General features: G+C 34.8%; 1 long non-coding RNA gene across 14 annotated transcripts in view; it reads right to left on the bottom strand.

The window, feature by feature from the left end:
- The window catches only part of LOC147343611 (uncharacterized), a 729,471-nt gene that overhangs the window by 71,696 nt on the left and 642,763 nt on the right, over positions 1-15,012 (bottom strand). For all 14 annotated transcript variants that reach the window (XR_015156273.1, XR_015156274.1, XR_015156290.1 and 11 more), the window contains one exon: positions 4,476-4,547. This is a non-coding gene — a long non-coding RNA (uncharacterized LOC147343611). The remainder of the gene's footprint in view (positions 1-4,475; positions 4,548-15,012) is intronic.

A 15,012-nucleotide genomic window follows, 5' to 3' on the forward strand; every position in this document is an offset into this window, starting at 1 on the left:
ACTTTCACTTTTCACTTTCATGCATTGGAGAAGGAAATGGCAACCCACTCCAGTGTTCTTGCCTGGAAAATCCCAGGGATGGGGGAGCCTGGTAGGCGGCCGTCAATGGGGTCGCACAGAGTCGGACACAACTGAAGTGACTTAGCAGCAGCAGCAGCCTTCTAAGAGTTCATGGACTCACCAGTTGGAGATTTGTAAAGTTTGGAGAGATATCAATTTTTAATAGGGACTTTAACAACTGGAATCTAGTAATATATTTTCTAAAGCATTTTATATTACTAAAAATAATTTAAATCTAGCCTCATTTACATTGGGTTTTGGTTTTTGCTGGTGGGGTTTTGTTTTGGTTGAAAATTAGAGATCACTGCTGAAGGATGAATTCAGCAGTCTGTAATATTTTATGATCCTTACTTTGAGGCACAAGTCTAATGTGAAGAATTAAATTTTGAAATAGTTAAAGTTTTAACATTATGAATGTAATAATGGTCTCAACATATGTTTAATTCCAAGGTTTTAATGATAAACTCCTCTGAAAGACTGATTCATTGCTTGATATGGATTAGCCTCTATCTCAAGGATTTTACTATAGCTTCCCCAACATTTACTTGGTCATATGTAAAAGAAGTTTCAGATGTATTTCTTAGGAAATTTTTCTTCTTGCTATTATATGTTCTCTGTACTAATATTAATTATACAAGTGATCCTATTAAATTTGACTAATGATTGTGTTCTAATTTCTTACATACTGCTGAAGGCACATCTGTAATACATTATTCAAAATACACTGCCCACTCTTAACAGTGAACTCATCTTAAATGTGACATGCAATATTCCTATTCATGTTACTTGAATCATTTTAATGACACAGTATCATCACCATTGAATCTGAACCACTTGCTGATATTTGATTCTAAGGCATAAAAAACAAAACCAAACATGAGCACAACTTACCAACGAATCATTCAATCATCACTGTGATTCCAGCATTTGATACCTAACAATAGAATGTAATTGTTGTTCCTCAGCCCAGTATTTCAGATAATAAATGTGAATTCCCTACTTCTTTCTTCTCTTTCTTTCAGTGTTAAACATTGTATAGTAGTGTAATTATTAAAAAAAAAAAAAAAGAAAATGCAAAAACATTGGAATGATCTGTTGAAATTTTCTGACAGGAGAGAGATTTTAGATGACAAAATGAACAAAAGCATTATTTTGATCATTATGTCTACTAATAATTCACAAAAGATTGAGTACTATATTAACTGGTAATTATTTTCTAAATTTGTATCTATTTTATTTTTTTAAATACAGCATGTACTGTATGATATTTATCAAGTATCAGATTTTAAATGCTCCTATGTGCAGTTCAGTTCAGTTCAGTCACTCAGTCATGTCCACCTCTTTGCGACCCCATGAACTGCAGCATGCCAGGCCTCCCTGTCCATCACCAACTCCCAGAGTCCACCCAAACCCATGTCCATTGAGTCGGTGATGCCATCCAACCATCTCATCCTCTGTTGTCCCCTTCTCCTCCTGCCCTCAATCTTTCCTGGCATCAGGGTCTTTTCAGATGAGCCAGGTATTCGCATCAGGTGGCCAAAGTATTGGAACTTCAACATCAGTCCTTCCAATGAACAACCAGGACTGATCTCCTTTAGGATGAACTGGTTGGATCTCTTTGCAGTCCAAGGGACTCTCAAGAGTCTTCTCCAACACCACAGTTCAAAATCATCAATTCTGCGCTCAGCTTTCTTCATAGTCCAACTCTCACATCCATACATGACTACTGGAAAAACCACAGCCTTGACAGTAGATATTTAATTTTTTTTAGTCCTTGCACAACTCTCTGGGACAAGCAGTATAATTACCCCCATATTATTATGAGAAATCTAAGCACTGTGAGATTAGGTAACATGTCCAAGGGTAGTGATCACTAAATAGCTGAGCTAGGATTCAAACAGTCAGAGTAGACTTTGGACTTTAACCTGTGGACTATGTTGACTCTTTACACATTCAAATGGCAACAATTTCTTAATCATAAACAAACGTATAAGTGAATAAAATCAATAAATAAATATCACCGTGCCATTAGCTCCAGTTTCTCTATTTTCTTTCAATGGGCAGGCTTGCTAACTATCTCTTCTTTGAAAACCACATCAAGCAAAATAAAAAAAAAAAGTGTACTTTAGTTTTTTTCTCACCATCAGACTTGAGTTTTCCTTTAGGATTATTTTGTTTAGTTTTATCTAATGTTTCTTGTTTTTATGTTTATTTGTTTTTTAAATTATTAATTGTGGTAAAACGCACAAAACATAAATCTACCATCTTAACCGTTTTAACATGTACAGTTCAGTGGTGGTAAGCACACTCATACTGCTGTACAATCAATCTCCAGAATGCTTTCATCTTGCAAAACCAAGACTCTCCATTTCTCCCTTCTCCAGCCCCTGGAACTACCATTCTACTTTCTGTCTCTATGAATTTCACTAGCCAGTAAACTTCATATGAGTGAGATCATATAGTATTTGTCTTTTTGTGACTGGCTTACTTCACTTAGCACAACAGTCTCAATGTACAACAATCCATGTTGTAGCATAATATCAGAATTTCCTCCCTTTTTAAGACTGAAAAATATTAAGTTGCATGAATATATATTGTATTTTTTAGTCCATTCATTTCTTGATGGACACGAGTGGCTTCCTATCATTCGTTTTTTAAAGAACTTTTACATTCCATGCGCTTTAGCTGACACCTGAAAAATCTCTTGAAACACAAAATTTTACCTTTAATTGTATGTCCCCAATTTGGAGTCACAATACACTACATAGTCTGGGGTAAATGAGAATTGAGATTTGTCTAATTTATGGACCTTTAGTAATGGTTTTAAAAGTCAAACATATGCTTTGAGATTTGAAAAAAGAAAAAAATGAACATATGCTACCTTAAGGATAGATCATCAGTAATGGTTTGATTATATATTTTTCTGTAAATTTAAGCAATATCAAAGAAATCCACATAAACTGTAACTGATTTCAAGGGATGAAAGTAAACAGGTGGTAGGAGGGGCTTAAGTTCTAGTTCTATAAATTCTCAAGCTAACTGATCTAGAATAAACACCTAAACATCTACTTTCTAATTTGTAAAAAAGAAGTTTGGACCAGAAGCTCTCTTTGGCTGTCTTACTTCATGAATTGCCTTTAATCAGTCCCTTGCTCAAAGGGCCCATAAATTGAGATTTACAGTGTCTCTCAAAAGTGTGAAACTTACCCAGTATCTATTCTCTGGGAGAACAAATTTTGACTGAGCAAAAAAAATTCTAAATCAAGGAGAACCTCTGCAATATAAATTTTCATTCAGAAAATGAATATATGCAGACAGGAAATATGAGGCAATGATTACAAAATGAAAATCATATGGATACTCCTCAGTGGAAAAGGTATGTCCAACTTGAAAGAGAGGTAGATTTTCAAGTCCAGCTCCTCAGCTCACCTCTGCTTCTAGTCGGCACTCCTCTCCCATGGGCCTCCCTTCTTCAGAGGCCACATACATACATTTTGAACATGGGCACTGGGTCATAATTTTCTCTGTAATTCTAGACTTTGTTTTCAAAGTGGAAATTTTCAAGGGAGCAACTTGAGTGCAGTATGCTTTTGGAAAGTTCTAAAGGTTAAGTACAGTATCAAGGAATTTTAAAGCCAAGGGACTTCTGAGCTGTCCCAAAGTATCTATTCATCATGAGCCTATCGTTTGATCCCAGGGCTCCAACTATCTATACTGCATATTAAAAGTAATTTCTTTTTCTAGCTTTTTCCCCCTAGGACCTAGTCAAAAATCTGTACAGTATTTCCAAAAAACACATTCTAGTTCCTTCTGACATACAGTTTCAGATTTTCATTTGTGTTACACCTTGCAATACAGAGAGAATATTTTCAAAATTGAAAACTTGAAAAATTTGAAGCAGGGACTAAAATCCCTGCTTCTTTAGTCCTGTTTACTCCAAGTCCTATTTACACCTGTTTACATTCATAACAATGCGAGTTTTCATGTGTCGTGTACACATCAGCAGTCTTTCTACTCTGCTTGGTTAACCCAGTTAGATTAAATCTGTAAGAAAGTCAGACTTACAGCAAACACAGAAATGTAGCTGACCCCACGTTTCACATGAATAGAAGGGTTTCTATGCTTATAAATTTCTAGCAAATACCTTGTGAGAATCTAATGATTTGGTTTGTGTTTTTGAATCCATTTGTATCACTACATGTTTAAATTTACATGTTATCGTGTGATATTTTAGTACTGTAGAATGAAAATTTCATTTCTCAAATAGCAGATTGAACCTCAACAAGTTTGACTTTTCTTTGTGCTGCTTCTTCTCTCTGAAATGACTCCCATTTTCCTCCCTGGATCTCTGTAGTGATCCTTCAAAATCACACTTAGAAAAGTAGAACAATTTAAAATACATTTTAGGTACATACCGCTAATAAAACCAGCATTACTTTTATTGGAAGTCAGCATTCCCTCAAACCACTTGTATGATGATACAGCATCTGCAATACAATAGAGTGAAACACTGTTAAAAAAAAAAAAAAAAAAAAAAACATGATCAGTGACCAATATGGCAGACAGAATCTCCGTGTCCTTCCTGTCAAAACCAAAATCTCCTTAGAGAGGTCCCTGCCAACCTAGTGTTGTCTTACCACCAAATATGTGCATAGGCTCTATGGATACCAACCTGATTATGAAATGTCTGAAAGGAAAATCTCCCAAGTTTAATAAACATGCGTTTGTCTTTGGGGTATAATAGCGAGAAAACCTGCGATAACTGGATTCTATTTTCCAGTGTCCTAAGAATCAAAGATTTTTTTGAAGTCAGCCTAGCATCCTGTGGTGCATTTAAAACAGAGTCCTAATAAATTGGCCCTGGGATAATTCAGTACTTAACTGAACTCCAGGAAGTTTCAGTCTATTATAGATCTACATCAGCAAGAGAGACCAGGTAAGGCTTTTATAAAACTGGCATTCAAATAGCTGCAATGCTTTAACACACTATCACTATTTTAAAGCCATTGTGAATGAAAGCGAGATTATTTCTGTGATTGGTCAAGAGGCTAATGCAGTGTGTTGGTTTTAAGGTCTGCCTACAAAGGGTGTATTACTTCACATATTTCCTGGAGAGCGATTTTGCCAATGGATCCTCAGAAATTACTCTGCAATTTTCTGGAAGAGTTTGAGTAGGATAGGTGTTAGCTCTTCTCTAAATTTTTGGTTGGGGGGGGGATGATTTGGGAGAATGGCATTGAAACATGCATAATATCATATAAGAAACGAATCGCCAGTCCAGGTTTGATGCAGGATACAGGATGCTTGGGGCTGGTGCACTGGGATGACCCAGAGAGATGGTACAGGGAGGGAGGTGGGAGAGGGGTTCAGGATTGGGAACACGTGTACACCCGTGGCAGATTCATGTTGATGTATGGCAAAACCAATACAATATTGTAATTAGCCTCTAATTAAAATACATAAATTTTTTAAAAAATGAAAAAAAAGAAATTACTTTAAATGTACTTTAAAACATTTTTTTGATGTGGACCATTTTTAAAGCCTTTATGAATTTGTTACAATGTTGTTCCTGTTTTATATTTTGTTTTTTGGGCTGGGAGGCATGTGGGATTTTACTTTGCCTATTAGGGATCAAATCTGTACCCCTGCATGGGAGGGTGTATCTTAACCACTGGACCTCCAAGGAAGTCCCTAAATGTACTTTGAGTGACAGTGCCTTGTGTTAGCTATTGTTATCAGCAAAACGTCCTGAATTCTGAGTTTGTACATGATACTGTATAGGGCTTGCCATTAGCTGTTTCTACCTACAACCGTTTCTAAAACAGAACCTCACTGACTGAAGACCCCCCAGGAAGGAACAAACACTTTAGTTGCTGTTTTCTTGACAGGTAGATACAATATTCCTGCATTAGATCTCCAAACGTCCTTGTTTTGCTATATGACAAGGACAAGTATGTTTCCTCCCCCTTCTGAGTATCTAATGTCATCTGTAAATGAATAAAAATGAAGTAAAGTTCATTAGCAAGTATTACTCAAAATAATTCCTTTTATGCAAGACATTTTCTACAAGATTACGATCATTGTAAAGAACACAGATTTAACCTTAATATATTCAATTGTAGAATGAGCTAAATTAAGAATTGGTACAGTTTTAATTGCTTAGAAAAAATACATAAGAAACCAAGAGAGAGAATGCTATGTCAGGTGAAATGAGGAGTACAATCCAAAGCATTCTACCACTATCACAAAGGTGCCTCTAGACATTATTAACAAGCCTATTCCCATTGGTTTTATAAATAACTTAATTCTTATTCAACCTCTTTTAATGTTGATGGGAAAAGGATGACTAAGAGAGAGAGGAAAAAGTATTGATAATTTCAAAACTTTTCATAGAATATACACCTGAAATTTATACAGTCAGAATCACTCCAACTTTTATAGACCTAGTGTTGACTAGTGATGAATTAAACACTCTTTACAGCTATTTCTAAAGTTGTTGCTATAACCTGAGAAATCTTTAGACTCCCCCACTATCCTCAGCTAAAAGGCCAACAAATAAATTACAACCTCAATATATTCACTGAAATGGCTGTAAGAATTAATAGTGGTACCCAAGAGTCTATTTACCTTCAGGACACCTTCATACATACGGACACTGATTCAATGTGAAAAGAGCTAGGCTTACAGTATTCCCTTACCAGAGGTAGGCACATATTTTTGTAATATTTCTATGTTGTAGATGAGGAACTAAGACACAAAAAGGAATTTTATTCTCAGATACACAGCAACTTTCATGGTACAGCCAATGTTAATATGAGGCTTGTTATTAATCTGATTCTAAAAGTAACATTTAATTATCTCTTAGACTGCCAAACTCCCTCCCCCAAATAATGCAGGAGGTTGCCAATAAGAGAAGAGTTTATAAGGTGTCTCAATTCAGGAGACAAAGATTCAGGTTACCTCAAAAGAGTATTCCAGGGACGAGAAAGAGTCAGGGGCTTGCTTATACAGACAAAAAACCATGAGGTTGTCAACAGATACCTAATGAAAATTGTGATCGACTCTGATGTGAGTCAGGAAATATCTGTCCTTAAGGGGCCACAAGTTTAAGATAGGGGTCTGATGAGTAGTGAGACTACCACAAGAACCTGCCAGATATTCTTGATGCCTTCATCAGCTCAAGAGTCAGGTTCTCTTTCGGCTAACAAGTACCCGAGTAACACAGCCTTAATGTCTTCTTGGCTCTAATTAGAGAGCTCTCTTAGCAATCCCAACTCCATTTTGGGTTTCATTTCACAAGGGAAGTGTACACTGGTGTTCCCTGACCACTGTTTCCATTGCTAGTAGAAAATGCACTTTGCATTTTATGACAAATATTATGCATATTATGACAGATATCTTTATTTTTTTCTGCAATTGACTTTTTAAACAAAATACTTGTTGGTAGGTTATTAAATTTAGCTTTTTTTTTTTTTACAGTGAACTTAAATACTGCTGAAGAAAAAAAAATCAGACTCTAAGTGAACTGAGGGAGTCAAAAGAAGGCACCACCTTCAGCGCTGGAGTATTTCCTTTAATGTGATAGTCAAGAGCATAAAGGCAAACTTGCCCAACAAAACATAAGAAGGGTAGTGTGTGCCTTTTCCTAATCACATCTATAAAGAGTCTCAGACGTTATTTTTGCCTTGTGTCTCACTACTTCTAGGATATTCTCCCTCGGAAATCTTGAGCAACAGTGATGCTGGAAAAGATTCCAAAATGTAGTTTAAGCTTTAGAAAAGCAAGCTATGCTATTTCATTAACGTTTTTTCTCCAGAGGAGATATCCAAAATATAGTTGGAAGGATTTTAAAAAAATGCTGAAGTTGCAATTCAAAAATGTGGGCTTTTTGAAACCACCGCATAAATACAGATAGACTTTATATTCATCCTTTACTGTTTACTAACTGCATAGAAAGGGGTGTTTAAAAGCCCAACAGCTCTCATACTGTGGTTTTGGATACTCCAAGAGTAAACAGAAATAATTAAGGTAATTGTTGTTCAGATCCTCTGGCAGCAAAGCACATGTTTATTTTAAGTAATAGATGTTAAAAAAAAAAAGTTTGAAGATGCATGACTCCACCTGAACCACAGTTTCATAAGGAAAGAAAAAACAGTATCTGCAGCAAGATTTTTATAAGCCTGCAGCAGCCTTTCTTGCCCATGTAAATAGTTTCACCGCAAAGAGCTGAGTCATTGGTTTTTCCAGCAATTGGTTCTCACTAACTGAAAGAAAACAACTCCTTTTTTCCCCAGAAGCCAATGCACTGAGGCTGTTAATTAGAGTGTCAATGGGTGGCATCTGAGACTCAACCAGGCCAAACATTTTACACTGTGGGTAGGGTATCAAATTATCTCAGAGAGAAGTCTGTGATAAGTCCAAGCCTGCCAACAACACCCTCAGACCATTTTGGACTGAAGAATGAGGAATTTGAAGGACTATGAAACCACTCTGTAAAATGCTCACAACAGATCAGCAGAAAGCTATGCAGCACAGGTGTGCCTGTAATTGGAAAATGGTCTGTGTTCAATGGCCCCTCAAATTCACTTTCTTCTCAGACACTCCTGTGGGTTTTATAAAGCAGTTCAGGAAACCTAAGTGCTGACTGATCTTTTCTGAATATTTAGGCTTACATATTTCATGTAAAGTTTAGAGATGGGTTTTATTGCCCTGCCCCAGCCTTTACATAAACAGCTGGCATTTCTGTCAGGAAAAACAGGCATCCACAGCTCCCTCTATAAGTCTGATTGAAATCAAAGATTCTGGATACACATGAGGAATTATGGAATATATTATATGAAGAATTTATTACAAATGTTATGAACTCTTTTATTTCCAAAGCTATTTTACAACTTTGAGCTAATTGTATTTGCAGAGTAATCCACAGATCAACCCAAAGAATTTGTATTACATGCGTTATCTGCATACTTATTGCATTGACTAGAAAGTCTCAGATTTTTGAACACTGCACCTAGTTTCTGTTGATATGCTGATAGAAATTGTAAAGAATCAGTGAAAGAAAACTATCTTTTCCACATATAGTGGACAGAGTACTTGCCATTTTGCAAGTTCTCTCCTTAGCAAGGTAATACTTTTGTTGGGTGAGCCAGGCTCCCTGAATACTCTAAGAAGCATCTGCTTGTCACACTGCCTTTAGAGAAGTCTGCAATTCAGCTGCTAAGGGCAGTACTATTTGTATATGAAAGAAAACTTGCTCCATCAACAAAAGCTGTTCTCTTACACAGCTAATCTGGACCCACTTGGCTCCTTGAAGACTGAATACTTGGCTGTGCACAAGAGCTACTCATACAGAGAAATAGTTTTCTCTGAAAAAATACCTCAGCATTAAAGAAGACAGCGTTATGGAGAAACTTCTCACCATATTAATTATTTGCTTCAGTGCACAGGTACATATGGAAAACCCCCTGGAGAAGGAATTGGCAATCCACGCCAGCACTCTTGCCTGGAAAATCCCATGGACGGAGGAGCCTGATAGGCTACTGTCCATGGGTTCGCAAAGAGTCGGACACGACTGAGCGACTTCACTTTAATGATCAAATTACATTACATCAAAAATATCAATAACCTCAGATACACAAATGACACCATCCTTATAACAGAAAGCAAAGAAGAACTAAAGAACCTCTTGATGAAAGTGAAAGAGGAGAGTGAAAAAGCTGGCTTTTTGAATGAAAACATTCAAAAAACGAAGATTATAGCATCTGGCCCCATCATTTCATGATAAATAGATGGGGAAACAATGGTAACAGTGAGAAACTTTGCTTTTTGGGCTCCAAAATCACCGCAGATGGTGACTGCAGCCATGAAATTAAAAGACGCTTGCTACTTGGTAGAAAAGCTATGACCAACTAGACAGCATATTAAAAAGCAGAGACGCTACCTTTCCGACAAACGTCTGTCTAGTCAAAGCTATTTTTTTTCCAGTGGTCATGTATGGATGTGAGAGTGGGACTATAAAGAAAGCTGAGCGTTGAAGAAATTGATGCTTTTGAACTGTGGTGTTGGAGAAGACCGTTCAGAGTCTCCTGGACTGCAAGGAGATCCAACCAGTCCATCGTAAAGGAAATCAGTCCTGAATATTCATTGGAAGGACTGATGCTGAAGCTGAAACTCCAATACTTTGGCCACCTGATGCAAAGAACTGACTCAATGGAAAAGATCCTGATGCTGGAAAAGACTGAAGGCGGGAGGAGAAGGGGAAGACAGAGTATGAGATGGCTGGATGGCATCACCAACTCAGTGGACATGAGTTTGAGTAGGATCTGGGAGCTGCAGATAGACAGGTAAGCCTGGTGTGCTGCATTCCATGGGGATGCAAAGAGTCAGACACAACTGAGCGACTGAACTGAACTGAATGATCAAATATCCCAAATATTACAATGTGGGATTGAGGGAATCCACTCCAAACCTTCCTAAATCTTCCCAGAGATTAAAGAATAAAATCTGAGACCACGCTTGTGATTTGTCATACTGATAATCAAGAACAAGAAATGGAAAAACTGGGAGTTTTGTTTAACTAAAAAGAAAACTAAAACTAAAATGAAAACAAAACCTTAAAAAATCTTTAGTTATATAACTAAAATGGATCTTTCAGAGAAGATGGAAAATTGGATCATCTCCACTCAATAGAACCAAAGTTACACAAGGCTATTTATAAATACTTTGACTTCTCTTTATAAGTTATAAAATATGATAAAGGATGATAATAATATACTTCATTTTGATAATAAGACTCCTCACTGGGAAGGTTGTCAAGTTGTATTTATGGAATATTAGGGTATTATCAGAACACTCTTTGTACTTCATGTTTTACTAGTTAATGTGGTGAAAATTATACTTACACGGATAAAATATTATTTGAAACTGACAACAGCCACATAAAGGTTTATCTACTTTTGTCATTCTTATCATTTATACATTACTTCATGTACTGGTCAATTTTTATTTTATGTATATATATATGTAAAATAAAACATACATCATGGTACTTTCCCATATAAAAATTACCTTTCATGATAATTACCTGCTGAAGTTATGAATCTGTGTGAATGTTTTTATAATGCACATGGCTTGTTATATACACCATCTGTCTAATAACACAATGGTACAGATTTGTTGAAAGTATATTTATAAATATGTTATATAACACTGAAAGATGGCATTCATTAGTATACATTCTATTAGTTTCATTTTATATTATAGATTGCTACCATTTTCTTGAAAGTAGCAAATGTAATTTCTAATTTTTAATTAATAAATTACAGAATGTGGTAAGGGAGCAAAACAATAGGTTAAAGATAAGCATTTCACTCTGCATAAGATAATGTATGGTATCACTAATATTGGAAGAGTGAATGTTCAAAGACATCGACTTTTAAAAGATAATAAGATTGAAAAACATTGCTCAAATAAAGGTCTTAGAGTAGTAATTCTTATAAATCAAAATTACAATCACTATGATTTTTTTAAAGGGAGATTAAAGGAAAAGATTGAAAGACTATTTTCACGTTATACTTTCAACGGTAGGCATGCTCCATTTGACACAATAAATGAATTTCTAAATAGCTATTTCTTTTTTCTTAGTAAATTATTCACAACTTAAATATTTGAGGGGAGATTGATAATTAAAGGAATTCAAAAATGAATCATTTTAGTTCATATAAAACTTAACTAAAGTATTCTTGTTAAATGTGGGTTTTGCTTATTAAGTTAATTTTAAAGTTGATTTGCTGCTGCTGCTGCTGCTAAGTCGCTTCAGTCGTGTCTGACTCTGTGCGACCCCATAGACGGCAGCCCACCAGGCTCCCCCGTCCCTGGGATTCTCCAGGCAAGAACACTGGAGTGGGTTGCCATTTCCTTCTCCAATGCATGAAAGTGAAAAGTGAAAGTGAAGTCGTTCAGTCGTGTCCGACTCTTAGCGACCCCACGGACTACAGCCGACCAGGCTCCTCTGCCCATGGGATTTTCCAGGCAAGAGTACTCTAGTGGGTTAAAGTTGATTTGAGTTGGGTGCAAATATTACTTTATATATAATGTTGATCATTTGTGATACTGAAAAAGCATAGTAAAATGATACACAGAGTACTCATCACTTAGATTCCATGATTATCACAATCATTCAAATTCTGTATTACCCAAAAGTAAAATGAATTATTATTCATTAATAGCTTGTGTAGGGTTAGTGCTTAACATATTAATAATTTTCCAAGCAGTTTCACCTAATTTTAGCTACTAGGCACTATAAACAAGATTTAGAGAAATAAATAGAAAGTACAAGCTTTGCCTTCTTAAATTTATAATTTAAAAACTTGGAAGCAAGTGAATATTGAAGATACAATAGGGGCCTGGAATAAGACTTTAAAATTTCTTGTTTTTTAAAATTTCAAAACTGTTTATCCTATCATACTTATGTCACATCTGCAATAGGGAGGAAAATTCAGTATGTCCTATATATGTGTTAAAAATGGATTCTGTGTGTTTGTGTGTGTGTGATGAGAAATAGTGATAAAACTATATATATAATATTTTGTTACTTTCCTACTTTCTTTCCTTACTATGGATCTTTTCCATTATTACTATATTATTGAAATACTATTGTAACATGCATACTTATTCTTTAGAATAATGCTCAACACACACAGACATACACTCAAAGATTTATAACTAAAAGGTAGCAGAAGAGGTAAAACTGAGCACTAAAAAATAATTCATTCATCCAAATAAAGGCAGAAAAGTTCAGTTCAGTTCAGTTATATAAGTTGTATAAGCAGGGTGACAATATACAGCCTTGATGTACTCCTTTCCTGATTTGGAACCAGTCTGTTGTTCCATGTCCAGTTCTAACTGTTGCTTCTTGACCTGCCTACAGATTTCTCAGGAGGCAGGTCAGGTGGTCTGATATTCCTATCTCTTTAAACAAAAAATAGAAGTGAGACAAATAGAAAACAAATACTAAGATGGCAGACTTAAGCCAGTACATTATCAATGACCAACATTAACTAAAATATACTAAGTACACCATATAAAAGTAGAACTAGCCATACTAAACACAATTAATTATTTTTAAAAGCTCAAACTTGTAATATGCTGTGTAAGCAAATATATTTTAAATATAAAGAAAAGGACAGGTGGAACATACATACATGGGAAGGAAAACACAGACCAAGATATCATTAGGCATAAGAAAACTGGTATGGCTCTACACTATTGAAAAAGATTAGACTTCAAGACATTCAGTATATCCAAAAACAAAGATAAAAATTTCATAATCATAAAAGTCACTGAAACAGGACGCTATAAATAATTTAAATTCAATCAGTAACAATGTTTCAAAAAAATATGAGGCAAAACTGACAGAACTAAGGAAAGGAATAGACCAATCAACAGAGAGTTTAATATCTATAATTTTTAAATTTTAATACCCATCATTTTATAATTTTAATACTTATCATTTAGTCATTGATTAACATAGAACCACAGAGAAACAGAAATGATGATGATATAGAGGATGCAAAAAGCACTATCAGCCAAATTGCCTACTTGACATTTATAGAACATTAACCACAACATCAGGTTATACATTTTTTAAAGGAACATGCAAGTTGATAACTCCAGCCTTTGTTGTTGTTTAGTTGTTAAGTCATGACCAACTCTTTGTGACCCCATGGAATATAGCCCACCAGGCTCCTCTCTCCATGGTATTTCCCAGGCAAGAATACTGGAGTGGGTTGCCATTTCCTTCTCCAGGAATTTAAGCCTTAATAAACATTAAAGGATCAAAATTATTAAGGAGTATAGGTTCTTACTCTCTTAATATAGCAGTATTAAAATAGACATCACAAATAATAAAATAGCTAAAAAATACCATAATACTTGAAAATTAAACAGCAACTTTAAATTTCCCAGATCAAAGAAAAACACACAAGGGAAATTAAAAGATATTTTCTATGTAATTCTTTTGAAATGTATAGTACAAGTCAATTATTTAAGTTTATATCTTAAAAGGTTACAAAAGAAGAGCAAATTACACATGAAGGCAAGAAAAAGGATTCAATAAAATGAAAATGGAAATAGGTAAAATAGAAAAACTGACAATGGAGAAAGTCATTAAAATAAAAACCTAATGCTTTCAAAGGATTAATAAAATTAATACTTAGCAAGAGTGATCAACCAAAAAGAAATGAAATAATCTACTAATATGAGGAATGAAAGACGGGTGTCACTTTCTATCATCCAAACACTAGAAACTTCATGTCAATAAATTCAAATTAGATAATATGGAAAAGTCCTTTTAAAACACAAATGGACATACCAAGATATAGAAAAGTGGTGTATATAAAATTCATAATTTAAAAAATATTGTTATGACTGGTTTAATTGGTAAACTCCATTATATATTTTATGAAGACAGAATACCAATCTTATAATTCTTTCTTAAATAATGAAAGAAGAACAATTTATAACTTATGTAATAAAGTCATCATGCAACTGATTACAAAGCCTGATAAATAAGAAATTATAAAGAAATTGGTAGAAAATTATAAAAAAGTATCTGTCTTGAATATAGACTCAGAAGCATTAAAACCTAAAAAAGTAGAATTCAGCAAATAACAAAAGCACAATGGCAAATGAGGTTTATTCCAAGATCTTAAACAAGATTGTTTAAAATATTTAAAGATCGACCAGTGTATTCACCATACTAAAATAATAAATAAAAATGCATATCATCCTTTTCAAAGATGTGGCTAAATCATTTCATAAAATCATTAGATATTTGATTTCTAAATATCATGCAGAAAACTAGGAGCAAAGGAAAATTCCTGGTCAAATGAAAAGCATCTTATTAAACCTATAGTTAACATCCTATTAATGATAACATCTCGGAGAAGGCAA

Source organism: Bos grunniens, chromosome 27 (assembly GCF_055505025.1).
Source record: "Bos grunniens cultivar Pamir isolate PY7600 chromosome 27, Bosgru_T2T1.0, whole genome shotgun sequence".
Lineage (NCBI taxonomy): Eukaryota > Metazoa > Chordata > Mammalia > Artiodactyla > Bovidae > Bos > Bos grunniens.